Source organism: Symphalangus syndactylus, chromosome 4, assembly GCF_028878055.3.
Source record: "Symphalangus syndactylus isolate Jambi chromosome 4, NHGRI_mSymSyn1-v2.1_pri, whole genome shotgun sequence".
In the NCBI taxonomy this organism is placed as follows: domain Eukaryota; kingdom Metazoa; phylum Chordata; class Mammalia; order Primates; family Hylobatidae; genus Symphalangus; species Symphalangus syndactylus.
This window is the reverse complement of record NC_072426.2, coordinates 161,719,694-161,740,752: the sequence shown is the minus strand read 5'-3', so window position 1 is coordinate 161,740,752 and position 21,059 is coordinate 161,719,694. Positions and strand designations below refer to the sequence as shown.

Genomic DNA, 21,059 nt, shown 5'->3' with positions numbered 1-21,059 from the left:
CAAGAGACAAAATGGTAGAGAGAGAACAACAGGTCTTCAGAACAGGTCCGTAAATGGTACATAATAGATGTGTGCTGTTGACCACTTTGCTCTGAGTTTAAATCTTTCTGTTATTGAAATATGTGGTTAAATAGGGTTAAATGAACCCCAAGGAAACATCATAGCAACGTTGATGACCCCTATGTTGACATAAATGGTGCCCAAGTTGTTTCCTGAGGTCAAGGTCCCTGATACCCATTCAAAAATTGTATTTAATGAAATGGAGTCTAGAGCCCTCTGAGGCCTTGAGTTTGTCACAGTTCCCTAGAAATGTCAATACAGGAGGAGCTTTAGAATGAAATGATCTTCGATTTGATTCGGAGGGTTATCCTCCTGGCATTGGTGAAGTCAGGAAATTCAGAAATGTCACACAAATGACTGAAAGGTTCTGAAATCAATTGAGGTTGAGATGTGCTGGGGTGGAACTCAGGCTCAACTGTGCTCTGGAGAGCGCAGATAGTAAAGAACGCTGCCTCGGATGACTGTCCACTTGTGTCTACAGCAAAAGAGCTCAGAAATCACAAAGAGGGCTGGGCAGCAGAGTGTGGAGGTCCACTGGATTGGATTTAGAGGATGGGGATGGGGTCATGAGGCCATGAAAGGTAAGTCAAAGGGAACATGGGGGACAATCAGTAGTGATTAGAGGGAATAGCTCCTATGTCACGGGATCATGAGATGGGGTTTGTGTAGATGAGCCACTTAACCAGAAGCTTAAGGGACTTAAAGTCCTATGCAAATTTCCTCCTCTTCCTAATCCTCCTATTCCCCGCCCCCCGCCGTTCCTATTCCTCCTAATTCTCCTCTTCCTCCTATTCCTTCTTCTCCTCCTCCTATTCCTTTTCCTCCCCACCCCCTCTTTCTTCCTTTCCTGTTTCTTCTTCCATATTGAGAGCTCAGCATTTATACAAATACTACCTGAAAAGGCCTCGGTTCCTTAATGAATTAGAATCCCAAACCTAGAGTAATGGGATTTGGATGAAGGAACTACAGGGTGTCTATGGCATCCTAGCACCCAGAAGAGCAGGTACTGAGCTAATTCTATGAGAATGAGGGACTGTATATCCTAGAGGGAATTACATGAATGTTAAATTTAAGTCTTTAGATGAATCCTACAAAATATTGGAGGACTATGCTTGGACTCACGGATACAATTTTACTTGGTTTCCACTAAATGATGTACCTGCCTGATGAACAATGAAAATCAGCACTCTGAGAAAACCTCCTTTGAATTAAAATTTGAAGGCTTTTATCTATATAAAACTAGCTGTTTATTAATTAGAAAGGTAAATATGGATTAAACATATCTACATTTGCATTATAAGACAAAATGACATCAAAGTAAGATAAGGGAAAGTCCATAAAGCTCAGTTTAATTTTCCTTACGTGACTGAAATTTGTTTTTGTTACTGAATGATGAAGCCTCTTTTACTTTCCCATACACTGTGGCTGTGAATAGCAGAAGCCAGAGTCAGCCCTCTCCCATCTGAAGTTCTGCTCTTGGCCATGAGTCACACTGCATCACGGCAGGGTGCAGCAGCATCAGTTTCACCTGGGAACCTCAGAGCCAGAGACCAAACCATCCCAGAATCTGGAGGGACTGAGTGTGTCTCTTTTTCCCAAATCTGCCTTAGATCTGCCCACCAGAGTGAAGGCTGACCTGCTGAAGGTGGCTGCCATCCCGGCCGGCCGGCCTCCTGCTGGCTGCCTCAGGCTGCCTCCTTTTAGCTTTCCCCAACGCTCATTTCTCTTTACTCTGAATGCTCAGGTGTACACCTAAGCCCTCCCGACCTCATACCTCCCTTGGCCCTGCATTCTAAGCAGCAAAGCGTCAGCACTCAGCTGCTCTCAAGAGAGTTTTTAATGGGATCCTCTTTGATGCCTTTGATGAGATTTAAACAGTGTATAACAGTTTTTAAATTTTCTGTATAATCTTACAGCATTTATCTCCTCTTCTTTCTGGTGCCCTAAGGAACATGTGATCCTGGCTGCAGTCTACACTGGCTCCAGATCTACCTTCTTGTTTCCCAAGGCACTTCTGTCTACGACGGCTCTTATGACTACTTCTTTGGGATTTGCCTGTAGATGATTTTGGAGAGCTCTTGTGTAAGCAACTCGAGAAGAAACGAATGGAAGGAGATGAAGTCTGAGGTGCCAGGCAAAGGAAACGCCACAGAAGTTAGTCACAAGTGACGGCTATTCAAACTTTAATTAACTACTGAAAAAAAGGGCCATCGGCTAAGAGAAGCAAAGAAGAGGAGAATATTGATTATAATCCTTTATTAAAATTATAAAATACTAGGTACAAATAAAATTTTATTTTCATCAGGACAAAATATACATAGAAATAACACATAATCTCTGACATCTTGCAGGCTGGGGAAGCAAAATGTACCTGCTTTCAAAGCATTTCACTTCTGTGTGTCTTTTTAATACATTTCTTCTAGAATGTACATGTCTTGAAATAGAGATTTCAGGAAGTGACCAAGAAGAATGATTAATTAGCTCAGACTGTTAAGGGGTGGACTTCAGGCAACTTGGTTAACATTTTTTGAAGACGACTTTTATTTAAATGTAGATTTACAATAGCAATGTGAACGGGAATAAGAGGAGAACTTAATTTAGCATATTTTAAAAATCTAACATATCTATCCTTTACTGAATGGCTTTTTCCAGTATTGTCAATTAAATTTTTATTTGTGGGGTATAATGAAACAGACTAGAGCACAGTAGTTAAGACTTCAGAGGCTTTGCCAACTCAAATTCCCGGGATTTTAGTTTTTTATGTTTTCTTTTTGTAGTTTTTATTTTAGGTTTGAGGGTACATATGAAGGTCTGTGACATAGATAAACATGTGACATGGGGGTTTGTTGTACATATTATTACATCACCCAGGTATTAAGCCCAGTACCCAATAGCTATCTTTTCTGCTCCTTTCCCTCCTTCCACGCTCCCCCACAAGTAGACCCCAGTGTCTGCTGTTTCCTTCTTTGTGTTCATAAGTTCTTATCACGTAGCTCCCACTTATAAGTGAGAACATGTGGTATTTCATTTTCTTTTTTTTTTTTTTTTTTTTTGAGACGGAATCTTGCTCTGTCCCCCCTGCTGGAGCACAGTGGCGCAATCTCAGCTCACCGCAACCTCTGCCTCCTGGGTTCAAGCAATTCTCCTGCCTCAACCTCCCGAGTAGCTGGGACTACAGGCATGTGCCACCATGCCCAGCTAATTTTTTTTTGTATTTTTAGTAGAGATGGGGCTTCACCATGTTGGCCAGGCTGGTCTCGAATTCCTGACCTCAAGTGATCTGCCCGCCTCGTCCTCCCAAAGTTCTGGGATTACAAGCGTGAGCCACCGCACCTGGACTTCATTTTCTGTTCATGTATTAGTTTGCTAAGGATGATGGCCTCCAGCTCCGTAATGTTCTCACAAAAGAAATGGCCTCATTTTTTTTATGGCTGCATAGTATTCCATAGTGTATATGTACCACACTTTCTTTATCCAATCTGTCATTGGTGGGCATTTAGGTTGAGTCCTTGTCTTTGCTATTGTAAATAGCACTGCAATGAGCATTCATGTTCATGTGTCTTCATGCTTTACACTCCTCTGGGTACACACCCAGTAATGGGATGGCTGGGTCTAATGGTATTTCTCACTTCAGGTCTTTGAGGAATCGCCACACTGTCTTCTACAATGGCCGAACTAATTTACACTTCCACCAAAAATGTATAAGTGTTCCCTTTTCTTCACAACCTCACCAGCTGTTATTTTTTGGCTTTCTAATAACAGCCATTCTGACTGGTGTGAGATAGTATCTCATCAGGGTTTTGTTTTGCATTTCTCTGAGCTTTGTTTCATATACTTGTTGGCTGCATGTATGTCTGTTCCTGTCCTTTGCCCACTGTTCAATCAGGTTGTTCGATTTTTCTCCTGTAAATTTGTTTAAGTTACTTACAGATGCTGGATATCAGAACTTTGTCAGATGCATAGTTTACAAATATTTTCTCCCATTCTGTAAGTTGTCTGTTTACACTGTTGATCGTTTATTTTGCGGTGCAGAAACTCTTACTTTTAATTAGATCTCATTTGTCAATATTTACTTTTGTTGCAATTGCTTTTGGTGTCTTTGTTGTGAAATCTTTGCCCGTTCCTATGTCCAGGATGGTATTACCTAGGTTGTTTTCCAGGGTTTTTATGGTTTTAGGTCTTTAATCCATCTTGAGCTGATTTTTGTAAAGAAAGGATCCAGCTTCAATTTTATGCATATGGCTAGCAAGTTATCCCAGCACCATTTATTGAATAGGGAGTCTTTTACCTATTGCTTATTTTTGTCAGCTTTGTCAAAGGTCAGATGGTCACAGGTGTGCGGCCTTATCTCTGGGGTTTCTATTCAGTTCCGTTAGTCTGTATGCCTGTTTTTGTACCAGTACCATTCTGTATCTCTGGGGTTTCTATTTGGTTCCATTGGTCTTTGTGCCTGTTTTTGTACCAGTACCATTCTGTATTTCTGGGGTTTCTATTTGGTTCCATTGGTCTTTGTGCCTGTTTTTGTACCAGTACCATTCTGTATTTCTGGGGTTTCTATTCGGTTCCATTGGTCTTTGTGCCTGTTTTTGTACCAGTACCATTCTGTATTTCTGGGGTTTCTATTTGGTTCCATTGGTCTTTGTGCCTGTTTTTGTACCAGTACCATTCTGTATTTCTGGGGTTTCTATTCGGTTCCATTGGTCTACATGCCTGTTTTTGTACCAGTACCATTCCATATTTCTGGGATTTCTATTCGGTTCCATTGGTCTACGTGCCTGTTTTTGTACCAGTACCATGCTGTATTGGTCACTGCAGCCTTGTAGTATAGTTTGAAGTCATGTAACATGATTTCTCCAGCTTTGTTCTTTTTGCTTAGAATTGCCTTGGCTATTTGGGCTCTTTTTTGGTTCCATATAAATTTTTAAATAATTTTTTCTGGTTCTGTGAAGTATGTCACTGATAGTTTGATAGGAATAGCATTGAATCTGTAAATTGTTTTGTCCTGCATAGCTATTTTAGTTATATTGAATCCTCCTATCCATGAGCATGGAATGTTTCTCCATTTGTTTGTGTCTTCTCTGACTTCTTTGAGCAGTGTTTTGTAATTCTCATTGTAGACATCTTTCCCCTCCCTGGTTAGCTGTATTCTCAGGTCTTTATTATTTCATTTTTTGTGTGTGGTGGCAAATTATGTTTCTGATTTGGCTCTCAGTTTGGTTGTTGTTGGTGTACAGGAATGCTAGTGATTTTTGTACACTGATTTTATATCCTACAACTTTGCTGAAGTTGTTTATGAGCTGAAGGAGTTTTGGGGCTGAGTCTGTGGGGTTTTCTAGATATAGAAACATGTCATCTGCAAACAGAGATAGTTTGACTTTCTCTTCCTATCTGGATGCCCTTTATTTCTTTCTCTTGCCTTATTGCTCGGGCTAGGACTTCTAATACTATATTGAATAGAAGAAGTGAGAGAGAACAGCCTTGTCTTGTGCCAATTTTCAAGGGAAGTGATTCCAGCTCTTGCCCATTTAGTACAATGTTGAAATTGCCTGGATTTTTAAATGGACTATACCACTTACAAAGAGTGTCAGCTTCCACTAATTAGTAATGCTGCTGGGCCTGATTTTTCCTTTTTGAAACAGTGATAATAATAGCACATCCTTCATAAGTTGCAGAGGCTAAATGAGTTATAAATGAGATACATGTCCCCAGTAACAGGGACATATGAAGCCATCAATTCATGTTAGCTAATGTTGTCTTAATTCTACAATTTAAAATACTTTAGAAAACTGTCATTAGAGAATACTGTATAGCAATACTAACTTAATGAAAAGAAGACTCACCAGATCAGTAACTACTCCTGTTCAGTTGAGTAATGGCTTTTCTTTTTTTTTTTTTTTTTTGAGACAGAATCTTGCTCTGTTGTCCAGCCGGGAGTGCAATGGCGTGATCTCGGCTCACTGCAACCTCCACCTCCTGGGTTCAAGCAATACTTCTGCCTCAGCCACCCAAGTACCTGGGATTACAGACATGCACCACCTCGCCCAGCTAATTTTTGTATTTTTAGTACAGACAGGGTTTCAACATTTTGGCCAGGCTGGTCTCGAACTCCTGACCTCAGGTGATCCGCCCGCCTCAGCCTCCCAAAGTGCTGGGATTATGGGCATGAGCCACCGCGCCCAGCCGTCCACACTATTTTAAGGATGAAGAACAACAGTAAAACAACTTGCAACTTTAGGCCTTTAAGACATGGCTTCTCCGAGATCCTGTTGCCTTTAGTCTTTTATGTAAAACATAAAACCATGTTGCTGTTTGGGTTTTTGAAAATCTATCAACCAGCTTTAAAAAGGGGGTAAGAAGATAGGGAGGACTCATGATGTGGAAGCATGAACCCCAATTCTAAGTGATAGATCTACATTGCATCAAGTAAAATTGAGATGTGGTAATTTTCCTGTATTCTAGATCAATATAAATATCAAAGCCAATGTTTAAATTCTCAAATTAAAAGCAGGCAAAAACCCTTCTCACTAGTGAGAAATATGGCCAATAAGTTCCAGTTAGCCTGAGTTAGGCCCAGATTTCATTTGTTGTTCTGATATACTTATTAGTATTGCTTCCCTTCACTCTTTAAATTGTCCAGTGTAGTAAATAAATTACATGGTCACAATATGAAATCGTAAGATCACGTAGTCTGTGGCTACCTGATGTAACAAACTGAGAAAAAGTCTTGATGGATCAAACGTGATTGCTGAACCTGTAGAATCCAGTTTTCTAATGTGAGAGTCTCCATAATGATTCTGGATGTAGCTGAAAACCTTTGTGACTCTGAGGCCCTCCAGCATATGAAGAAAAACTCTAACCTTACCAAGTGATGTGGTGAATGCAAGCTAGTGGCTTCAGTGATTGGCTGTGACCTAACACTGCAAAAAATATGGACAGTGATCAGACTGTCCATACAAAATATCTTTTGTATACCACAGAAAAGCACTATATGTATATCCCACTTAAAGATAAAATATAAACTTCACTCAAAAAGAAATGAAAATATAATTGTTAATTTTTTTAAATAAATGTTATTACATATATTTAAGGTTTACAACACGATGTTATGGGATACATACATATAGATAGTCAAATGATAGCTATTGGTGAAGCAAATTAACATATCTATAATTGTTAATTTTATAAACTAATTATTAATTATGAAAATATCTTTCTGGTTTCCATTCAAACATCCCTACTACTACATTTAATTACCAAAGTGCACGTTCTTGGGAACACATAAAACAGACTATGATTTTAAAAAGGTAATTATCCGCAAATCACCCAGAAAAACAACCTTTTACTTGGACAGACTTACAGTTTTTAAAAAACTATACCCAAATATTCAAAGTATAATTACAGTTTTAGGGATATTTACTACTTTTATTCTTTCTTTCTTTCTTTCTCTCTCTTTTTTTTTTTTTTTTGAAACAGTCTCGCTCTGTCACCCAGGCTGGAGTGCAGTGGCGTGATCTCGGTTCACTGTAATCTCTGTCTCCCAAGTTCAAGAGATTCTTCTGCCTCAGCCTCCTGTGGAGCTGAGACTACAGGCGCCCGCCACCACGCCCAGCTAATTTTTGTATTTTGATAGAGATGGGGTTTCACCATGTTTGTCAGGCTGGTCTCGAACTCCTGACCTCAGCTGTTCCTCGGGCTTCAAAAGTGCTGATTACAGGTGTGAGCCACTGCACCCAGCCTACTTTTATGTTTTTTTTCTGTTTCTTCCAAGCTACCATTTCTCTTCATTAATCATCTCCCATAGATATATATATATATATATATCTATGGGAGATGATATATATATCATATATATATATATGGACGGAGTTTCACTGTGTTAGCCAGGATGGTCTCGATCTCCTGACCTTGTGATCCGCCCGCCTCAGCCTCCCAAAGTGCTGGGATTACAGGCGTGGGCCACTGCGCCTGGCCTCTAGTTGATATTTTTACTGATTTCCAATAGCTTACTTATTTTATCTCAAAGATCAGATCTAACTGGAAGTCAAATAGAGCCTGTGGACTTGCTTGGCAGCAAGCGGGGGCTACTAGCTGCACCTTTGGAGAAAGGTCAGAGGCCTTGTGCTTACAGAAGCATGTGACCAGGAAGCAGGGGAAAGATGCTTCCTATCATGGCTAAGAAAATCCTACCTAGTAGGCCGGGCGTGGTAGCACACGCCTCTAATCCAAGCACTTTGGGAGGCTGAGGTGGGCGGGTCACAAGGTCAGGAGTTTGAGACCAGCCTGGCCAACATGGCGAAACCCCGTCTCTACTAAAAATACAAAAATTACCTGGGCATGGTGGTGCACACTGGTAATCCCAGCTACTAAGGAGGCTGAGGCAGGAGAATCGCTTGAACCTGGGAGGCAGAGGTTGCAGTGAGCCGAGATTGTGCCATTGCACTCTAACCTGGGCGACAAGAAGGAAACTTTTTCAAAAAAAAAAAAAAAAAAGAAAGAAGAAAGAAAGAAGGAAGGAAGGAAGGAAGGAAGGAAGGAAGGAAGGAAGGAAGGAAGAAAGAAAGAAAGAAAGAAAGAAAGAAAGAAAGAAAGAAAGAAAGAAAGAAAGAAAGAAAGTCCTACCTAGTAAAGTTCCTCTGTACTAGTAGCTAACCATCTCAATGTGGATCTGAGGCAGATAACTTTAAATCAGTGTTGCACTACAGCATGTGACGTTAGAGAGAAGCTGCCCCATGCCAGCTTCTCCTGCTCTCTCCACCTCAAATGGAAAGCCCTAGGGAAGAATTCTCATTAATAAGACATGCCATTGGCAGTTACTCTTCGGTACTCTATATTTTTCTAAATTTTTAAATTTTACTCCTTTTGTTGTTTTAAATCTTACCTCTATTTGTAATACATAAGAATAGGAACAAAATAAACATTATCTTGAATATCCATTTATATATCTCCGACATTTGGAATTTGCTTCTTTGAAAGCAATTAATTATATAAAAGGGCATTTGAAATCTTTCATTTGGTTTTTCCTACATTGCTCCATGTGGACTAAATGTTCTAGTTTTCCTTTTACTTTCCACATCATTTCAAGGGCATCAAGTGAAATTGAAATATTGATTAAAAGTACATCATTTAACTCAATTATAGAGACTAGCTACCTTTGCAGGTAGAATTACTCATTTTAAGTAGCTGAATATAATCAGTACAGGAGACCATTTAGATGACTAAATTAAAATTTTAAAAATATGAATCCTATATTCACATACAAATCTCACTCCTCTCTTTTACTGTATATCAAGACTTATTTATATGCTTCAACTTAACCTAAAGATTTACATTTAGTTCATAGATTTCAAATAATTATTTCATTTTGCCAATATCTCCCAAGAGGTCTAGCACTGCAAGAATATTTGGGGATCTGTCCTATAAAAGTCCTCTAAACTTTACTATGTGTTCTTTCTCTGATTTAACTGCACAGATAGAGTTCTTTCTTTCTCTCTCTTCTCTTCTCTCTTCTCCTCTCTCTCTCTTTCTTTTTTTTTTTTTTTTCAAAGTCTCACTCTGTAGCCAGGCTGGAGTGCGGTGGCGCGATCTCGGCTCACTGCACCGTCCGCCTCCCAGGTTCAATTCTCCTGCCTCAGCAACCTGAGTAGCTGGGGCTACAGGCGCCTGCCACCATGCCCGGCTCATTTTTGTATTTTTAGTAGAAGCAGTGTTTCACCATGTTGGCCAGCATGGTCTCGATCTCTTGACCTTATGATCCGCCTGCCTCGGGCTCCCAAAGTGCTGGGATTACTGGCCTGAGCCACCACACTCGGCCTATAGAGTTCTTTCAGAGGGGAATGTGAATGTAGTTTTTTATTTTAAAAGGGGAAAACCTATTGTCACAGAATAACAAACTCATGAGTCTATAGAATATTCCCTCAAAACATCACTATTGGCTAACTGTCATAATAATGTTTAAATTAAATCTCTATATTAATAATTTATAAAGGAACATACAGAGCTCTGTGCATGTATTTCCTTATAAATCACTTACATAGATTTTTCATGTCACCAGGAAAATAAGGAAAATCCTTCCTAACATATATAATATAATTATGAGGCTTTGAGTCCATGAATAGAAATCATCTATCAAGCCGGTGGAGCCAAGATGGCTGAATAGGAACAGCTCCGGTCTACAGCTCCCAGCCTGAGCGACACAGAAGACAGGTGATTTCTGCATTTCTGTTTAAGGTACCGGTTCCATCTCACTAGGGAGTGCCAAACAGTGGGTGCAGGACAGTCGGTGAAGCGCACTGTGCGCGAGCCGAAGCAGGGCGAGGCATTGCCTCACTCAGGAAGTGCAAAGGGTCAGGGAGTTCCCTTTCCTAGTCAAAGAAAGGGGTAACAGACGGCACCTGGAATATTGGGTCAGTCCCACCCTAATACTGCGCTTTTCCAACGGGCCTGGAAAACAGCACACCAGGAGATTGTGTCCCGCACCTGGCTCGGAGGGTCCTATGCCCACGGAGTCTCGCTGATTGCTAGCACAGCAGTCTGAGATCAAGCTGCAAGGCGGAAGCAAGCCTGGGGGAGGGGTGCCCGCCATTGCCCAGGCTTGCTTAGGTAAACAAAGCAGCCAGGAAGCTTGAACTGGGTGGAGCCCACCACAGCTCAAGGAGGCCTGCCTGCCTCTGCAGGCTCCACCTCTGGGGGCAGGGCACAGACAAACAAAAAGTCAGCAGGAACCTCCTCAGAATTAAATGTCCCTGTCTGACTGACAGCTTTGAAGAGAGTAGTGGTTCTCCCAGCACGCAGCTGGAGACCTGAGAACTGACAGACTGCCTCCTAAAGTGGGTCCCTCACCCCTGAGCAGCCTATCTGGGAGGCACCCCCCCCAGTAGGGACAGACTGACACCTCACTCGGCTGGGTACTCCTCTGAGACAAAACTTCCAGAGGAAGTATCAGACAGCTAAATCTGTGGTCTCACGAAAATCCGCTGTTCTGCAGCCACCGCTGCTGACACCCAGCCAAACAGCGTCTGGAGTGGACCTCTAGTAAACTCCAACAGACCTGCAGCTGAGGGTCCTGTCTGGTAGAAGGAAAACTAACAAACAGAAAGGACATCCACACCAAAAACCCATCTGTACCTCACCATCATCAAAGACCAAAAGTAGATAAAACCACAAAGATGGGGAAAAAACAGAGCAGAAAAACTGGAAACTCTAAAAAGCAGAGCACCTCTCCTCCTCCAAAGGAACGCAGTTCCTCACCAGCAACGGAACAAAGCTGGATGGAGGATGACTTTGATGAGTTGAGAGAAGAAGGCTTCAGACGATCTAACTACTCTGAGCTATGGGAGGAAATTCAAAACAATAGCAAAGAAGTTAAAAACTTTGAAAAAAAATTAGAAGAATGAATAACTAGAGTAACCAATGGAGAGAAGGGCTTAAAGGAGCTGATGGAGCTGAAAGCCAAGTTTCGAGAACTACGCGAAGATTGCAGAAGCCTCAGTAGCAGATGCGATCAACTGGAAGAAAGGGTATCGCTGATGGAAGATGAAATGAATGAAATGAAGCGAGAAGGGAAGTTTAGAGAAAAAAGAATAAAAAGAAATGAACAAAGCCTCCAAGAAATTTGGGACTATGTGAAAAGACCAAACATACGTCTGATTGGTGTACCTGAAAATGACGGGGAGAATGGAACCAAGTTGGAAAACACTCTGCAAGATATTATCCAGGAGAACTTCCCCAATCTAGCAAGGCAGGCCAACATTCAGATTCAGGAAATACAGAGAACGCTACAAAGATACTCCTCGAGAAGAGCAACTCCAAGACACATAATTGTCAGATTCCCCAAAGTTGAAATGAAGGAAAAAATGTTAAGGGCAGCCAGAGAGAAAGGTCGGGTTACCCACAAAGGGAAGCCCATCAGACTAACAGCTGATCTCTCGGCAGAAACTCTACAAGCCAGAAGACAGTGGGGGCCGATATTCAACATTCTTAAAGAAAAGAATTTTCAACCCAGAATTTCATATCCAGCCAAACTAAGCTTCATAAGTGAAGGAGAAATAAAATACTTTACAGACAAGCAAACGCTGAGTGATTTTGTCACCACCAGGCCTGCCCTAAAAGAGCTCCTGAAGGAAGCACTAAACATGGAAAGGAACAACCGGTACCAGCCACTGCAAAAACATGCCAAATTGTAAAGACCATCGAGGCTAGGAAGAAACTGCATCAACTAACGAGCAATATAACCAACTAACATCATAATGACAGGATCAGATTCACACATAACAATATTAATGTTAAATGTAAATGGGCTAAATGCTCCAATTAAAAGACACAGACTGGCAAACTGGAGAAAGAGTCAGGACCCATCAGTGTGCTGTATTCAAGAAACCCATCTCACGTGCAGAGACACACATAGACTCAAAATAAAGGGATGGAGGAAGATCTATCAAGCAAATGGAAAACAAAAAAAGGCAAGGGTTGCAATCCTAGTCTCGATAAAATAGACTTTAAACCAACAAAGATCAAAAGAGACAAAGAAGGCCATTACATAATGGTAAAGGGATCAATTCAACAAGAAGAGCTAACTATCCTAAATATATATGCACCCAACACAGGAGCACCCAGATTCATAAAGCAAGTCCTCAGTGACCTACAAAGGGACTTAAACTCCCACACAATAATAATGGGAGATTTTAACACCCCACTGTCAACATTAGACAGATCAACGAGATAGAAAGTTAACAAGGATATCCAGGAATTGAACTCAGCTCTGCACACAGTGGACCTAATAGACATCTACAGAACTCTCCACCCGAAATCAACAGAATATATATTTTTTTCAGCACCACACCACACCTATTCCAAAATTGACCACATAGTTGGAAGTAAAGCTCTCCTCAGCAAATGTAAAAGAACAGAAATTATAACAAACTGTCTCTCAGACCACAGTGCAATCAAACTAGAACTCAGGATTAAGAAACTCACTCAAAACCGCTTAACTATATGGAAACTGAACAACCCGCTCCTGAATGACTATTGGGTACATAATGAAATGAAGGCAGAAATAAAGATGTTCTTTGAAACCAACGAGAACAAAGACACAACATACCAGAATCTCTGGGACACGTTCAAAGCAGTGTGTAGAGGGAAATTTATAGCACTAAATGCCCACAAGAGAAAGCAGGAAAGATCCAAAATTGACACCCTAACATCACAATTAAAAGAACTAGAAAAGCAAGAGCAAACACACTCAAAAGCTAGCAGAAGGCTAGAAATAACTAAAATCAGAGCAGAACTGAAGGAAGTAGAGACACAAAAAACCCTTCAAAAAATTAATGAATCCAGGAGCTGGTTTTCTGAAAAGATCAACAAAATTGATAGACCGCTAGCAAGACCAATAAAGAAGAAAAGAGAGAAGAATCAAACAGATGCAATAAAAAATGAAAAAGGGGATATCACCACCGATCCCACAGAAATACAATCTACCATCAGAGAATACTACAAACACCTCTATGCAAATAAACTAGAAAATCTAGAAGAAATGGATAAATTCCTCGACAAATACACCCTCCCAAGACTAAACCAGGAAGAAGTTGAATCTCTGAATAGACCAATAACAGGTTCTGAAATTGTGGCAATAATCAATAGCTTACCAACCAAAAAGAGTCCAGGACCTGATGGATTCACAGCCGAATTCTACCAGAGGTACAAGGAGGAACTGGTACCATTCCTTCTGAAACTATTCCAATCGATAGAAAAAGAGGGAATCCTCCCTAACACATTTTATGAAGCCAGCATCGTCCTGATACCAAAGCCTGGCAGAGACATAACCAAAAAAGAAAATTTCAGACCAATATCCTTGATGAGCATTGATGCAAAAATCCTCAGTAAAATACTGGCAAACCGAATATAGCAGCACATCAAAAAGCTTATCCACCATAATCAAGTGGGCTTCATCCCTGGGATGCAAGACTGGTTCAATATACACAAATCAATAAATGTAATCCAGCATATAAACAGAACCAAAGACAAAAACCACATGATTATCTCAATAGATGCAGAAAAGGCCTTTGACAAAATTCAACAATCCTTCATGCTAAAAACTCTCAATAAATTAGGTATTGATGGGACGTATCTCAAAATAATAAGAGCTATCTATGACAAACCCACAGCCAATATCATACTGAATGGGCAAAAACTGGAAGCATTCCCTCTGAAAACTGGCACAAGACAGGGATGCCCTCTCTCACCACTCCTATTCAACATAGTGCTGGAAGTTCTGGCCAGAGCAATCAGGCAGGAGAAGGAAATAAAGGATATTCAATTAGGAAAAGAGGAAGTCAAATTGTCCCTGTTTGCAGATGACATGATTGTATATCTAGAAAACCCCATTGTCTCAGCCCAAAATCTCCTTAAGCTGATTAGCAACTTCAGCAAAGTCTCAGGATACAAAATCCATGTACAAAAATCACAAGCATTCTTGTACACCAATCACAGACAAACAGAGAGCCAAATCCTGAGTGAACTCCCATTCACAATTGCTTCAAAGAGAATAAAGTACCTAGGAATCCAACTTACAAGGGATGTGAAGGACCTCTTCAAGGAGAACTACAAACCACTGCTCAGTGAAATAAAAGAGGATACAAACAAATGGAAGAATATTCCATGCTCATGGGTTGGAAGAATCAATATCGTGAAAATGGCCATACTGCCCAAGGTAATTTATAGATTCAATGCCATCCCCATCAAGCTACCAATGACTTTCTTCACAGAATTGGAAAAAACTACTTTAAAGTTCACATGGAACCAAAAAAGAGCCCGCATCACCAAGTCAATCCTAAACCAAAGGAACAAAGCTGGAGGCATCACGCTACCTGACTTCAAACTATACTACAAGGCTACAGTAACCAAAACAGCATGGTACTGGTACCACAACAGAGACATAGATCAATGGAACAGAACAGAGCCCTCAGAAATGATGCTGCATATCGACAACTATCTGATCTTTGACAAACCTGACAAAAACAAGAAATGGGGAAAGGATTCCCTATTTAATAAAGGGTGCTGGGAAAACTGGCTAGCCATATGTAGAAAACTGAAACTGGATCCCTTCCTTACACCTTATACAAAAATTAATTCAAGATGGATTAAAGACTTAAATGTTAGACCTAAAACCATTAAAATCCTACAAGAAAGCCTAGGCAATACCATTCAGGACATAGGCGTGGACAAGGACTTCATGTCTAAAACACCAAAAGCAATGGCAACAAAAGCCAAAATTGACAAATGGGATCTAATTAAACTAAAGAGCTTCTGCACAGCAAAAGAAACTACCATCAGAGTGAACAGGCAACCTACAGAATGGGAGAAAATTTTTGCAACCTACTCATCTGACAAAGGGCTAATATCCAGAATCTACAATGAACTCAAACAAATTTACAAGAAAAAAACAAACAACCCCATCAAAAAGTGGGTGAAGGACATGAACAGACACTTCTCAAAAGAAGACGTTTATGCAGCCAAAAAAACACATGAAGAAATGTTCATCATCACTGGCCATCAGAGAAATGCAAATCAAAACCACAGTGAGATAACATCTCACACCAGTTAGAATGGCCATCATTAAAAAATCAGGAAACAACAGGTGCTGGAGAGGATGTGGAGAAATAGGAACACTTTTACACTGTTGGTGGGACTGTAAACTAGTTCAGCCATTGTGGAAGTCAGTGTGGCGATTCCTCAGGGATCTAGAACTAGAAATACCATTTGACCCAGCCATCCCATTACTGGGTATATACCCAAAGGACTATAAATCATGCTGCTATAAAGACACATGCACACGTATGTTTATTGCGGCACTATTCACAATAGCAAAGAGTTGAAACCAACCCAAATGTCCAACAACGATAGACTGGATTAAGAAAATGTGGCACATCTACACCATGGAATACTATGCAGCCATAAAAAATGATGAGTTCATGTCCTTTGTAGGGACATGGATGAAACTGGAAAACATCATTCTCAGTAAACTATCGAAAGGACAAAAAACCAAACACCGCATGTTCTCACTCATAGGTGGGAATTGAACAATGAGAACTCATGGACACAGGAAGGGGAACATCACACTTCGGGGACTGTTGTGGGGTTGGGGGAGGGGGGAGGGATAGCATTAGGAGATATACCTAATGCTAAATGACGAGTTAATGGGTGCAGGAAATCAACATGGCACATGGATACATATGTAACAAACATGCACATTGTGCACATGTACCCTAAAACCTAAAGTATAATAATAAAAATTTAAAAAAAATTAAATAAAAAAAAGAAATCATCTATCAAAAAACTATACTATCTCAGTAAGATACAATACCACAAAAGCTTTTACAGAGTAAGTGTCATAATATGGCAGCGAGAATAAGCATATGTAAAATATTTTAACAAATAAAATTTCAATTCTCAATCACCTTCAAAAGAATGTACCTACATTTTTTATGTCTTAATTTTAGTTGAGTGCTTAAGGGTAACTATTGGGTAACTGGGATGCATGCCACTTTCTACTGAAAACGAGAACAAAGTATCCTTCATGCCAAAGATGGCTTTATCACTTAAAACAGAAAAAGCCTTAGACACAATAGACCTGTTTTCTTATGTCTGTGCATTGAATATCAACTACAAAAAAAGCTAAATTTTTCTGAAATTTAAATAGGAAATACTAAGTTTTCCAACAGACAGTTTATTTACCTGCACGATAATATATTTTGTTCGTATCGTATCATTAACTGACTTAAGAAGACAAAGCTCAACTGATAATGAAATGCTTCAGAAAAGTCATATCGGCCAGTAAAAGAAAGCTATTGGCAAACTTCAGAACGAGTTGTTAGACAAAATTTTTTTCTTTCATATTCTGGTAATCAAATTAAATATTTGTTTAAGAAAATTCAGTTTATCTTTGAGAAAGTACCTGAAGGCAGGTCTATAGCCCACTCTGCAGAAATCAAATTACTCTGACTGAGAAAGAATCTGTCACAGTTTTCACATTTTTAATCATCCATAAACATTACTGACTCTTTGAACTTTACCAGTATTTCATATTTGACAGGTGCATTTTTTTTTTAATTTGGAAAGAATCTAAAAGATACATAATCTTCTTTCCAGTAAGTGACATACCAACATGATGCTACGTTGTTGCCTGAAGACATTTTACTGATGCTTCTGTGTTACTTTCTCAACTTATATAAAGAAGAAACATTTGAAAAGTCCATTTGAAGATACTTTTGTTTGTTTGTTTGTTTGTTTGTTTGTTTTTGAGGAGTCTCGCTCTCTCGCCCAGGCTGGAGTGCAGTAGCACGATCTCGGCTCACTGCAAGCTCTGCCTCCTGGATTCACACCATTCTCCTGCCTCAGCCTCCCGAGTAGCTGGGAATACAGGCACCTGCCACCACACCCAGCTAATTTTTTGTGCTTTTAATAGACATGAGCTTTCACCGTGTTAGTCAGGATGGTCTCAATCTCCTGATCTCGTGATCCACCCGCCTCGGCCTCCCAAAGTGCTGGGATTACAGGTGTGAGCCACCACACCTGGCCTGAAGATACTTCTAAACATTTAATTTTTTGGAAAAGCTAACGTATTTATGCTATTCATCACCACTTGTATAGGCCCAGCATCCTACTTAGAATTAACTGCTAGGAAATGAACTTTCTTTATCACAGTATATGTCAACACGTTTCGTCTTTACATTTCTTATTAGAAAACTTGGAGTGAAATAAGGTATCAACTACAATAAATGAATCTAAAATAATAAACTTGTTTATTTGCTTTTTGAAAAATAATTTTCTTGTTTTTACTCAAAAGGCATATAGAGTTTTATATATACTTTAACTTTTTAATTTATCTTAATACTTTGTGATGTGGACAGGAACAATGTAATTTATTTTGGTATATATTGATCCCCAACTCTTATGTAATACATACATCATAAATAAGTGCAAACATGCATACATAAATAAATAGGACTATATTTCTGTAATGGGTATCTTTAGAGAACAGTTCAAAATATTAGGCTGACAATAACTAGAAAGAACAATAGAGCAATATACAAATAGGAATTATGATGTAGTTTTGATAAACAGTAAAATATTGCTAATGTGCAGAAATTTATTATACAATAAAAGTGGCATTTCAAATCAGTGGAGAAGTGGTTTATTTTATAAGATAGGTTGTAATAAATAAATTACCATCTGGAAAAGAAATAAAGTGAGATACATACCTCACACTTCATCCTAAAATAAATGACAGATGTTAAACACAAAATATAAAGCTAAAATAAATTGGGAAAAAAGAATTCTAAAGTTTGGAATTGGAGAAGGATTTTGTAATATGACAAAATGCTCCAATATATAAATAAACATGTTTAATTACATAAAAATTAAAATCTATATATAAAATAATTCCATAAAAAATACAAAAAAAAACTTGGAAAAAATTACAACCATTTTAACAGCTAAGGGGTTCATATTCTTAACGTGTCCAGCTTTCATGAATCATTTGAGAAAAGACTAATAGTCTGGTGAACAAATGGGAAGACCACACAAAAGTGGGGGAAACCTCAACCTCACTTATAAAGGAAAAGTTACAAATTAAAACTCAATTATATAACATATTTTATCTCTCAGGTTAATACAGTTCACGAATGTTGACGACACAGTGTGTGGGTGGCGGTGTGAGGAAAACATGCAGTCATGCATTACTAGTGGAAATATAGATTTATATACCATCCCCTGAAGCAATTTAGGAATATTTCTTAAAAATGCATGATTTCTTTTGCCTAATAATTTTTCTTCTAGGAATTTATCCTACGGACATACTACACACATTCTAAATGATGTCTGCACAGCAAGATTCACTTGCAAATACTTTAAATGTTCAACTGGTCAAATCAATTATGATATATTTTTACGGCCATTAAAAAGATGATGGTAACTCTTTCTGTGCTGCTGTGGAATAAAGAGAGAGAAGAAAAAAGTGTGTGTGCATGCACACATGCTTGTCTTTGTGTGAATAGATAAGTGATAAAAGAAAGGCTGAAACTAACCTGTATGATGAAATAATTTGTGTTAAAAAAAAGAAAAGGAAAACAGAAATAAATTATGCTCAATATCTTCTCTAGGGGTGTCACAGTTTGGCTGGACTGTTCACCTGGCTACCACACCCAAGTGGAAAACATACTATTTTTTTTTTTTTTTTTTGAGATAGAGTCTCACTCTATCACCCAGACCGGAGTGCAATGGCTCGATCTCAGCTCACTGCAAGCTCCGCCTCCCAGGTTCACACCATTCTCCTGCCTCACCCTCCTGAGTAGCTGGGACTACATGCACCTGCCACCACACCTGGCTAAATTTGTATTTTTAGTTTCACCATGTTAGCCAGGATGGTCTTGATCTCCTGACCTCGTGATCTGCCCACCTCGGCCTCCCAAAGTGCTGGGATTTCAGGCGTGAGCCACTGCACCTGGCCCCAGAAAACATACTTTTCAATTATGTGCTTTTATATCTTTGAAAATGTGTGCCATTTGTGAGTGTAGGTACGTGTGTGTGTATTAACTTTATAGTATTTCTGATCCTTCCTTTTAGATACTTACTAAATGTTGTTTATAGGAATTCGAATTACATGATTCTTACTTTACTAAATATATTTTGTTGTATACTGAAAGAAAATTTGATGCATACCCATACTAATAAGTCTTATGTATCAAAAGGTATCAAAATACTTTTACAGAATCATAAAACTAATTTTTTTCTTATACAGGATACCTACATAACTCAGGAAAACATAGCATAGGATACATGACCCAGTTATTCAGCTTATTACGTATGTTAACTACAGCAGGTCGCTGAAGCTCCATTTCCTTATTGCTAAATAGCTAAAACTTGCTCTAACACTTAAATTGTAGAGTTCAATGATAAATGTCTGTAAAATGTCTTCGTCATCTAAAAAGAAATACAAATGAAAACTATTGTAATAAAAAATGTAAATTTTGTAGAAGGAAAATGTAATAAAGTATACTAGTCTGTTTTCACACTGCTGATAAAGATAAACCCAAAACTGGAAAGAAAAAGAGGTTTATTGGACTCACAGTTCCACATGGCTGGGGAGGCCTCACAATTATGGCAGAAGGCAAGGAGGAGCAAGTCACATCTTACATGGATAGTGGCAGGCAAAGAGAGAGCTTGTGCAGGGAAACTCCCCTTTTTAAAACCATCAGATCTCGAGAGACTCATTCACTATCATGCGAACAGCACAGGTAAGACCTGCCCCCATGATCCAATCACCTCCCACCAGGTCCCTCCCACAACACATGGGAATTCAAAATGAGATTTAGGTGGAGACACAGCCAAACCATATCATTCTGCCTCTGACCCCTCCCAAATCTCATGTCCTCACATTTCAAAACCAATCATGCCTTCCCAACAGTCCCCCAAAGTCTTAACTCATTTCAGCATTAACTCAAAAGTCCACAGTTCAAAGTCTCATCTGAGACAAGGCAAGTCCCTTCCGCCTATGAGCCCATAAAACCAAAAGCAAGTGAGTTACTTCCTAGGTACAAGGGGGTACTGGCATTGGGTAAATGCAGCCTTTCCAAATGGGAGAAATTGGCCAAAATAAAGGGGCTACAGGCCCCACACAAGTCTGAAATCCAGCAGGGCACTCAGATCTTTAAGCTCCAAAATGACCTCCTTTGACTCTATGGCTCACATCCAGAGGTGGGTTCCCATGGCCTTTGGCAGCTCCACCCCTGTGGCTCTGCAGGATACAGCCTCCCTCCTGGCTCCTCTCATGGGCTGGTATTGAATGTCTGTGATTTTTCCAGGCACACAGTGCAAGCTCTCAGTGGACCTACCATTCTGAGGTCTGGAGGACAGTGGCCCTCTTTTCACAGCTCCACTAGGCAGTGCCCCAGTAGGGACTCTGTGTGGGGGCTCCGACCCCACATTGCCCTTTCACATTGCCCTAG

At 39.7% G+C, this 21,059-nt stretch overlaps 1 long non-coding RNA gene across 2 annotated transcripts in view; it reads right to left on the bottom strand.

Annotated features, from left to right (window-relative positions):
* Window positions 1–8,383: 8,383 nt before the first annotated feature.
* Window positions 8,384–21,059, bottom strand: part of LOC134736542 (uncharacterized) — an 81,607-nt gene continuing 68,931 nt past the window's right edge. For both annotated transcript variants that reach the window (XR_010120638.1, XR_010120639.1), the window contains exons 4-5: window positions 8,680–8,830; window positions 8,384–8,506 (exon numbers count right to left, since the gene is read on the bottom strand). This is a non-coding gene — a long non-coding RNA (uncharacterized lncRNA). The remainder of the gene's footprint in view (window positions 8,507–8,679; window positions 8,831–21,059) is intronic.